The 11,260-nt window shown below is 38.9% G+C and overlaps 1 protein-coding gene across 2 annotated transcripts in view; it reads right to left on the minus strand.

Annotated features, from left to right (window-relative positions):
• Positions 1–10,834, minus strand: part of Nf-YB (nuclear factor Y-box B) — a 41,973-nt gene extending 31,139 nt beyond the window's left edge. For both annotated transcript variants that reach the window (XM_067104370.1, XM_067104303.1), the window contains exon 1: positions 10,700–10,834. The gene's annotated coding sequence lies outside the window, so the exon portion shown is untranslated. The remainder of the gene's footprint in view (positions 1–10,699) is intronic.
• Between the last annotated feature and the right edge of the window lie 426 nt (positions 10,835–11,260).

Below are 11,260 nucleotides of genomic sequence, written 5' to 3' on the forward strand. Positions count from 1 at the left end.
TTTATTTCAACTTGATAGGGCTGTTGGCTACCGGATTCGCCTGTCGGGACGAACTGATGGTGCATCCGAATTCGAGATAGTAGCCAGGTGCTTGCTGTGCGTTGCTGACCATGCATCTCTGCCTTCGAACGCATGTACCAATGGCTTGTGGTCTGTCAGGATGGTGAATGGGCCGCTGCCCAAGAGGTAAATGAAGTGCCGCAAGGCTTGGTAGATTGCCAGCAGTTCCCGTCGAATGCACTATAGCCAGTCTACATGGGATTTAATCTTGCGCTAAAACATCGTTAGGCGGGGAACCAGCTACTATCTGCTCCAGCACGGCCCCGCGTTTACGTTGCTGGCATCGGTGGTAAGTCTCAGGGGCCAAAATCTTTGATATGTTAAGGTGTTGGCTTGGTGAGCTGCCTTCATCTGTTCAAAAATGCTCTTGCTGTGGGACTCCTAAGTGCGCTTTTGGCTTCCCTTCAGCACTCCAGTTAGGGATATATGATGTGGGCGATGTCCGCACGAATCTTCGGTAGTAGCGACCATGCCGAGGAACTCCCTGCAGGGACTTGATCATTTTTGGTGTTGGAAAATCTTCACTGCATCCACCTTGGAGGCCATAGGGATGGACACCTGGGTCGGAGAGACCTCATGTCCAGGAAGCCCACCTTTCCACTCTGAAGGTACATTTGTCGAATCTGATGACCAACTGCTCTCCTGGAAGGCATTTCAGCACAGCCCGGCGTGACTCCTGTAAAGTCACCACATCGACGCCAGCAGAGTGTCAAGGTGTCATTAATTAAGTTCCGCTGAGCAAGTTTTCTTTGGTGACTTCCCATGTTCTTCGTGACTCAATTGTTACTTAACGTGCCAGGTCACGCATTTTCTACCATTTTAACTTTATATGTATTTGTCCAACTGTCACAAATTATGTGAATCATATGTTTCTTTATTTGCAGGCATCAAGATGTATCCATATTGGAGTTCTGGTATGTTTTGTATTGTAAATTGTACTTGTTCGGGCCAGATATTATTGTTAAATTGTTTTTGACTCAGGTCACGCTCAATGTCATTGTCTTCCCGCGTTCGGCTAGTCGGGCGCCATATAAACTGCCTGAATCTGCATTAAACCAGCAGTAATCTTACCTGCTCATTTTTTGCACTCTTACAACCCAGGTGCTCCTCCGGGACTTGAGAAGACCAGGATGTCGTCCATGAAAGCAGACGAAAGGTAGGTCCTACAAGATGCTTTGTCCATCAGGCACTGAATGTGGCCCCAGCATTCCTGAGGCTGAAGGTGGAGCAGGAGAAGGTATGTGTCCTGAATGGCGTGACAATGGCTGTCTTCAGAATGTCGTCGGGATGTTGGCCTTGAGCAAATCCATTTTTGTGAATATCTTGGCCCCGTGCAGGGCTCCTGTTAGGTCCAGCATATTTAGCAGGGGATAGTGGTCTGGGGTTGTCACTAGGTTCAGCCGATGATAGTCCCCACAGGGCCTCCAGGAACCGTCTGGTTTCTTCACCATGTGGAGGGAGGGAAGCCCATGGACTCAATGTCTTTTTGCAGATACCCATCCTTTCCATCTCGGCAAATGCTTGTTTAGCATCCTGGAGTTTCTTGGGCGGCAGGTGGCGGAACTTGGCATGTGTCAGCGGGCCTGTGGTGGTGATGTGGTGATGGATGCTGTGCTTGGGCTGGGTATCTGGCACCTGATGCAGTTCTGGCTTGAAGACATCTTGGAATTCGTGCAGGAGGGTGTTGTATTTGTTCGATGAGATGAAGCATACGGCAGGCATTCCCGGTCCGGCGGAGAGCAGTTGGGAGTGGCAGGTTCCAGTATCCAGCAGGTGTTTTCAGCCGACATCTACCAGCAGTCTGTGTTGTGTAAGGAAATTGGCACCTAGTAAGGGAAACTTTTTCTGAACCTCCTCCGGGAAGTGTAACAATTGTGGCTGGATTTGTCCTGCCTTTCTGCTGCGCGCGCCTGCTTCTCATATACCGCGTTCATGTCCCCCTCTTCAGTTTCTTTTGCTACCAGGCTGCAGGCTGCAGGTGTTGTGGCGTGCTTGGAGGCCTTGGTGGCCTCGTGGAGTGCGAGGCTCACCAATTTGTCCATCGAGAGCGTGTCTGCTTCCATGATTTGTGCCCTCATTTCCTGTGGAAGGCGCTGCAGGAATATTTCCCGCAACAAGCTGATTTCCCTCCTCCATCTGTCTGAGTCAAAGCCCGGCAGCGTCAGGAGACCTCGTAGTTCATCCCAGGTGTCCCTGGGTGATGCATCCCCCAGGGGCTGGTTCAACAGGTCAAGGGTGAGTTGGGCTCTCTCTGGGATGGGCGTGGAGTACATGTCAATGAGTTTCTTTCATAGGTCCGATAATGGTGTTTGGGGCTCGTCAGAAGTCAAAACTATACACCATGTGGCCCCATTAATGACTTCTGAATACAGCCGACGTGAATCGTAAATGGCAGGGCCAAACCGTTCGAGAACGCCAGAATGTACTTGAAGAAGGTATGCTGTAATTAGTCGGTTAGTGGCATGGGTGTTCTCCATGGAAGGAGGTTTCAGAGGTCTAGACTTTGTCGCCGTATGGTTCTGTTAAAGGCTCTCTGAAGGTAAAGCGGCTGTAGCGAGTCCGTTAATGGTGAAGCCAAAGCCGCTGTGTTTACCGTCACTCCGGGGGCAACAGTTGTGAGGTCAAAGAAGACAGAACTGGGTCCTGATTGATTTATTACCTGGGCATACGGTATACAAAGCAGCGTGAGGACGGAAACTTGGTGCCCGAACCCCTGACCCACACGCTGAGTGAGAGCAATTTGTGTTTGTTAACAGTCAATCAAATAACAATAACAAGAGACATAATGTACATACAGTGATAAAATATATATTGGCGAAGAATTCTATCAAATGTAAGGAGTCCATAAAAATGCCAAAATGTGGAAAGTAAATGCTATATTTCAGAGACCAACTGCCTCTCTTCAGGCAAGCAATGAATGAGAAGATTTACAGAAAAGCGGTATTTATACCAAAAGGTCCATAGGTCACTCCAGTTGACAATTTCTCTTTAACTTCTTAATTGCTGGTTGGAAGAAGATTTTATCTAGAATATCTGAGTCCCAGGCTCCTTTTGAGAGGTTCATTATATTTCTTTGTTTAATCAAAGCTGATTCCATCATCTGGATTTTGAACCAACAATTGCTGCTATAAATTATAAATTATACATGACAAATTCCAGTTTATTCTGTGATTATGGTTATTTATATGGTTAAAAGTAGCTGAGCTCTGTTGTTCACACCTAACTGAAAGTTTATGCTGAATTAATCACTGGGGGAGTGATTTACCTGTAAAACCGATATAAGATTGGTCCCAGTTGAGGCAAGGGATTTCGCAAACTCCTGTATCTTTGGGAACTGGCTTTTGATGGACGTTTATAAAGTATTTGGCTAAGGTACTTGGGTAGGTAAAAGCAAAAGGGTTAGAGTTTCCAAGTGTCTGTGTCAACGTCTTAATCCTGTCTAGGTGTGGGATTTTTATTTTATTGCTGGGCATCTCTCTAATCTTGTTTTTAGTGGGATGGTAGAAGATTATGTTAGCTATGTGGATCGCTTTGACAGTTATATGGTCAGAGTACTTTAAAGATGACAGCTACTTATGGATTAGTTCAATTTTCTTTTCCAGGAAATCTAAGGAGCAAGTCTGTAAGGCTCTTAGGAATAAATTGCTGACTCTGCCATCTTGATAGAAATGTCATGATAGCTAAAATAGTGAATGTATGAAAGTGAAAATGTTGGTTTTCTGTATACGGTAAATTTGTGTTCTGTCGTGTCTCTAATTATTAAAACACCAGGAAAAGGAATCTCGTTGTCTGTTTCCCATTCAACTTTCAATTTGATGGTAGGTACTAGGCCTAATGCATTTAATTTTGAAAGAAATTAGTTGAAATTGCCCCACCTATTATCCCAAAATGTTAGGATATCATCTACTGTACATATCTCGTCCACAGGATGTCTTTAGGTTTTATTGCATTTATCATAATAAGTTTCAAAATATTCCATGTATAGATTGGCTAAAACAGGACTTAAAGAGCTGCCCACGCTGCACCCGAATTTTTGTTTATAAAATGACTCCCCGAATAAAAAGACTTTAGGCCTATTTGATGCACATAATTCAGCTAACTTTATTTTATCTAGGGGTAGTGGGAAATGATCTGAATAGGGGGCTAATTTTTCTCTCAAAAACTGTAGAACGTCCTGTACTGGTACTTTTGTGAATAGGGAATATAGCCTACATCTAAGCTTAAAAGTTTTATGTTGTGAAGTGGTATATGTGCTTCTTTAAATTGGAGACAGAAATCTTCAGAATGTTTAATGTGACCGGGAGAAAATGTGCCTAAGAAAGGGGAAAGGAGGCCGACTGACCATTTAGAAATTTTATAATTGAAACCTCCATCACATGAGATAATAGGTCTGAATGGTAGTTTTGGGTTAATGATATAAATTTTCCCAGTAGTTTAATGCTCTTTTTGTCTTGCCAATTAATCTTACTTTTCTAAAAAAACTATGTCATAAGTGTTTGTGTCACTAAGAAGTTGGTTGATTTTGTCGAGGTAAAGGTCTTTGTCCATGATCACGATTTTGCCGTATTTGTCGGATCTACTTATTACAGCGGATGGTTTTCATAAATCTAAGGGGGACAAGGTATTTCTTATTGAGGTCAGTTATTGCATTTAGTAAAATGCCTTTTAAACGTATCTCTTCTCGGCTGTAATTTTTATCAGATATGATTTTGTCAAAAGCAACTATAGAATCTACATTATTTTTCCGGTATGGCATGAAGGCAAAGGATAAACCAAGGTTTAAAACCAAGCGTTGGTTTATGGTAAGGAGGGTGTTTGATAAATTTAAAACTTTATCTTGTTGCTTAAGATTGTTTCAAGTGCTATTATTCATTAAGTTATTTAACTTATGGGAAAGTTTATTGGAAGGACAAATTAACGAATAATCCCTTCCAAAACGTCCCACAGAATGTTTTAGAAAAGTAAGAATAATTGCCAAAGACAAAAAGAGCATTGAGCTACTGGAGAAATTTAAAGTCATTAACCCAAAGCTACCTTACTTTTATGGCCTTCCCAAAACTCGTAAAGATAATCTTCCATTCAGATCTACCATCTCATGTGATGGAGGTTTCAGTTATAAAATTTCTAAGTGGTTAGCCGGCCTCCTTTCCCCTTTCTTAGGCACATTTTCTCCCAGTTACATTAAACATTCTGAAGATTTCTGTCTCAAATTTAAAGAAGCACATATACCACTTCACAACATAAAACTTTTAAGCTTAGATGTAGGCTATATTCCCTATTCACAAAAGTACCAGTACAGGACGTTCTACAGTTTTTTAGAGAAAAATTAGCCCCCCTATTCAGATCATTTCCCACTACCCCTAGGTAAAATAATAAAGTTGGTTGAATTATGTGTATCAAATAAAGTCTTTTTATTCGGGGAGTCATTCTATAAACAAAAATTCGGGTGCAGTTTGGGCAGCCCTTCAAGTCCTGTTTTAGCCAATCTATACATGGAATATTTTGAAACTATTATAATAAATGCAATAAAACCTAAAGACATGCTGTGGACGAGGTATGTACAGTAGATGATATCCTAACATTTTGGGATAATAGGTGGGGCAATTTCAATGAATTTCTTTCAAAATTAAATGCATTAGCCTAGTACCTAGCACTAAATTGAAAGTTGAATGGGAAACAGACAACGAAATTCCTTTTCTTGATGTTTTAATAATTAGAGACATGACAGAACACAAATTTACCATATACAGAAAACCATCATTTTCACTTTCATACATTCACTATTTTCGCTATCATGACATTTCTATCAAGTTGGCAGAGTCAGCAATTTATTCCTAAAAGCCTTACAGACTTGCTCCTTAGATTTCCTGGAAAAGAAAATTGAACTAATCCCTAAGCAGCTGTCATCTTTAAAGTACCCTGACCATATAACTGAGAAAGCGATCCACAAAGCTAACATAATCTTCTACCATCCCCCTAAAATCAAGGCTAGAGAGACACCCAGCAATGAAATGAAAATCCCACACCTAGAGAGGATTAAGACGTTGACACAGACACTTGGAATATCTAACCCTTTTGCTTTTGCCTACCCAAATACCTTAGCCAAATCCCTGATTAACATCCAACAAAAGCCAATCCCCAAAGACACAGGAGTTTACGAAATCCCTTGCCTCGACTATGACCAATCTTATATTGGTTTTACAAGTAAATCACTCCTTCAGTGATTAATACAGCTTAACTTTCAGTTAGGTACGGACAACAGAGCTCAGCTATTTTTAACCACATAAATAACCATAATCACAGAATAAACCGGAATTTGTCACATATAATTCATAACAGCAATTGTCGGTTCAAAATCCAGATGATGGAATCAGTTTTGATTAAACAAAGAAATATGATGAACCTCTCAAAAGGAGCCTGGGACTCAGATATTCTAGATAAAATCTTCCTCCAACCAGCGATTAAAAAGATTAAAGAGAAATTGTCAACCAGAGTGACATAACGGCTGACCTATGGACCTTTTGGTATAAATACCGCTTTTCTGTAAATCTTCTCATTCATTATTTGCCTGAAGAGAGAGACAGTTGGTCTCTGAAATATAGCATCAACTTGACAATAGTAGAAAAGAAATGAAATTGAAATTGGTTTTATGAAAAAAAAACTTTCACAACCATATCTTTCTAGGATGGTATAAAACCAACTCATTTATTTTGATAGAAAATTTTAAATTTACACCCTTTAAGTGGCGTGGGTTGTCTGATCTTAATAGCAAAGGCGTGTGTCTACTTGAATGAGAAAAAACAAGATTTTGGCTGTCACCCTAGCAACAATGCATCAGTCCTCTTGATTTGGTCAGGATTTCTGGATCAGGTGTTTCAGTTTTCCCTGTGGCAATTAATATGTTGTATATATATATATATATATATATATATATATATATATATATATATATATATATATATATATATATATATATATATATATATATATATATATATATTATAATGTGTGACTGTTCTGTAAAAGTAATATGTGTTCTGTATTTTTTTTTTATGCTGTCTGTATTTTTTATATGCTTTTCTTTCAGTGATGTGAATTTTTTTCCAGATGTCTCATGTGTTGTGAAGTGTAATGAGGTGACTTTGTAATGTATGTATTGTTGTGCAGTGCTTATAAATGTTATATATTCTTTTATGTTCTTAATATGCCTTGTTTTCTGGGAGTTAGAAGTTTCAGATCCTGTAAAGAGAGTTATTTTTGGGACCAGATCAGATAAATACATTCTGTTTACACAGCTGTGCTCGGCTGTCCATGGAAATGGGTAAGCGAGGGCAGGCACTTAGGTTATCTTTGATGAGGGTTGACAGGTCTTAGCCGTGACCAGTTCCAAAGGCCTGTGTCTGTTTACACAAGTGTACAAGCAGGAAGTTAACTACCAATCATTTAGATAAAAAGCAAAACATGTTTCCTTTCCAGGCCAAAGAATAAGTCCAAGAATACTCTGTTTATTCTGTAGAAGAAGGAATTCTGTATTCTGTTTATTCTAGTGGAGAAGAAGGAAGTCAGTTTATTCTAAGGTTCTTCCAGTGTAGCCGTCTTTGAATGACTATCTGTCAACCCAGGTTTGTAGTTGTAACAGACGTTGGTGGACCAAAATTAGTCAGGAAAGGAAGCTGGTGTCAGTAAGATCACCTCCCCTTCTCTCTCTCTCTCTCTCTCTCTCTCTCTCTCTCTCTCTCTCTCTCTCTCTCTCAACCCATCCTTAAATAGAAGGTTGTAAGATTTTGGTCACTCTCCCACGAAGCATAATAGTCTTGAGAATGGTTTAAAATATTTGTGTTATACTGTCCAATTCATAAAAAACTGAACCAGCCCCTCAGTTCTAATTTAAACTCATTCATTAATATCATATGAGAATAGATGTCTTTCTTTAATAAGAAATATTTAATCTATATTCTGTTACACCTTTTTACTTCTTTCCCTTTTATATAGTTAACTTCAACTTGTGATACGTATTTTTTATATTGGTTTTAGAGACTTTTAAACATAACATAAATTACAACTCATATTCTTTACGACATCAAATTCCTTAATGTAGAATTGTGTATAAAGTTACATGTATGGCAACTATAAACTTGGTCAGTTCGTACAATAACATAATCATGAATCAAACAAAATATTTCCCTTCTTGGAGGAATATTAGGCAATCAGTTATTTATTGTTTTGAGTAACTGCACATTGATAAAAGATAGAAATGAATATATATCATTCTAATATATAACCATAAACAATATAATTTTATTTCCTTAAATGATGGGAATACTATGCCTTGCTGTGTAAGATTATATCAGCAAAAGGTATGAATTGACGTGTTGTGTAAGCTGTGAGCACTTTGAGTAACTCGAAGTGCATAGTTGCCATTTTTTAATCCCTATTTCCATATAAAACATTTACCCTCAAGTACCTTTTGGAAAAGATTTCCAAATTTAATGATCTGCATTCCTGTAAAGTTTTAATTTAGAATTTTCAGTCATTATCTTCCAGGTAGTGAGTAGCAAGCAATGTGAAAAGAAACATATCTTCCATATGCAGTGAAGTTTTTTGCCAATTCTCATGATAATTAATTCCAACCATCCACCTCTTCCACTTTTTTGCATCATAAATTGTTGTTCTTCTCTCTAAGTAATAATTTAGAAATAAACCTCATAGACAGTGATAGATTTGGCTCCAAAGTGCTTGAGAGAGAGAGAGAGAGAGAGAGAGAGAGAGAGAGAGAGAGAGTTTTGGTGTGGTTTCTGCTGGCTAAAAGTTTCATGTTTAGCCACTACAGGCATGAGCGAACTCAGCTTCTCTTACTATGGAAAGAACTTGTCAATTTAGGTTTTCAATGTAGATTTTCCCGAGGTAATAAACAATTATGTTAATTATTATCATTAATTATGATCAAAATTCATGTAAATTCTGATAAAAAATCGATGTTATAAGAGAATTATTGTTGTAGGTTAATCATACTTCTGGCAGAGCCAGAAGAAAAGGTGAAGTGTCAGGTGAAAAATGAAAATAAACCCAGAAAACTGAAGGAAAAGGTGATGTAAAACGAAAATCTCATTTGTTTTATCTGTGTGTGTATGTCTCTCACGGGGTAGGGGTTTGATTTTGAGTTATAAACCTTTCTGGAGTGACATAGAGGCCATGTGCAAAATTTTGTCTGGGTATGTCAAGCAATTCGGATATCTATAGTGGACAAACAAATATACAAACATTCTCACACACACACACACACACACACACACATATATATATATATATATATATATATATATATATATATATATATGTATATATATATACATAAATACATATATATGGATATATATTATATATATTAAATATAATCAACTTACATATGAAGTGGGTCCAATTCTCTGCAAGTCTTCCGCGATGAGGTTGCTAGCCCATGCCCTTCTTTCCAAAATTAGCCTAATCGTATGTCTGGCAATGCTATAAGACAGGCCACCACCAGGCCATGGGTAAAGTTTCATGGGCCGCGGCTCATACAGCATTATACCGAGACCTCCGAAAGATAGATCTATTTCCGGTGGCCTTGATTATGCGCTGTACAGAAAACTCGATTGAGCCGAAAAAATTTCGGCGCATTTTTTGCTTGTTTTAATATGCCTGACTCTTTTCTCCAAGCTGGATTGATTTCGGTTTGCTCACTGATTAGGCGACACTGATAACCACTAGACCACAGGGTCTGCAGCTAGGTGCCGAAGGGACGCGGGAAAGAACCTTAAGGTAAAGCCTAAAGTGCGCAGCGTGAGCTGCCCTGACGGCACTACCCCACTACGGGTGTTCTTGGATTAGGTACGGTTCTCTTAGTTCGTCTGTGTGTATCAGCTAGGAATATTTCACAAACCGGAAAATATTGGTTATGACTTAAAAACCTCGTGATAGCACCTGTACGCTTTATTTTTAAAGCTGAAACAAAGTGCTGCATAAGGGTAGTTAGACTTAGGTATTCAAAATGCAGAGTATCGAGTGACGTCAAGTTCCTTTGGCGCGCTACCAGCTCCTCATAGTAATCAGGCTTTTATTATTCATCTTTTTTTTTTAATCATAAAACTCCGAGCATCTCTCTTGTTTTCATCTTTATGGTTTTAATGTGTTAAGACATTCAAGAATCTCTTATTCTTTTACTTATGCACCACATGAAATTAATACGTACATTCGAAACTTTATATTTGTTGTGTTTGCATCGTATATTGAATTTGAACCCATTTTAAGATATGTACCTGAAATAAGGAGTTATTTTTTTGAAGTACCGTAAACGTTAAATACTGTACGGATTATACAATTCATAATAGCATTCTGTAAAGAAATTCAAGGGCCAGTTTCTAGAACTAAAACAATTTGAGTTTGCAGCGGAATCTATATTCACAGTGAGTAACGTTCTGAGAGCAGCTATTGTGTAACGCTCATCTCTGAATGCAACGTGAGTCATAGATCTGTCTCCCAGAAATTCTTCACGTAACCGAACGCTCCTATAGATAAATGAGAGAAGAAGAAGACGGGGGGGAGGATGAACGTCAGTGACAGCTGCGGAGGAAGAACTTAATCACAGTCGCCGAGTTTTTACCTTTATTTGGTGTCGAAGAGCCGAAGGATTCGCGACGCCTACAAGGGAGCGATCACTTGAGCTCCCAGTCAGCTCCGTAGCAACCTCGCTGTTTACGAAGTGGATGTGGAGAACTGTCAGTAGCTCTTGCGGACTTCTGCAAAGTAAGGTGACAAAGAACAGTTTTCTTATTTGTGCTCTCCGTGAACTTGAAAAAAATAGGCAGGCGTAAGTGACGTAAGCCAACTCTGCAGAGTAAAAGTTGTTTCGTAATCGTTGTAGGATGTTCTTATATGGGATAGTTTGTTTTTTTACAGCTTTTTAAAAGTCAGTGTTGCATTGTAACAAATTATGGACTGTAATAATAATAATAAAAAAAACCAGTTGTTGATAGAGAAAGGAGCCACTTTTAATGCAGTCGTATTTCATTATTAATATACGATAAGAAAAATATAGAATGTAACGAAACTATCAGACAATACATAGTCTTGTCTGGTAATTTGCACAACAAGGTATTTGGAAAACTCCGTCAAAAAAACTGACAATCAATTTTGGTGAGAAATAAGCAAATTGTAACAGTTA

The sequence above is a fragment of the Macrobrachium rosenbergii genome, chromosome 1 (assembly GCF_040412425.1).
Source record: "Macrobrachium rosenbergii isolate ZJJX-2024 chromosome 1, ASM4041242v1, whole genome shotgun sequence".
NCBI classification, from domain to species: domain Eukaryota; kingdom Metazoa; phylum Arthropoda; class Malacostraca; order Decapoda; family Palaemonidae; genus Macrobrachium; species Macrobrachium rosenbergii.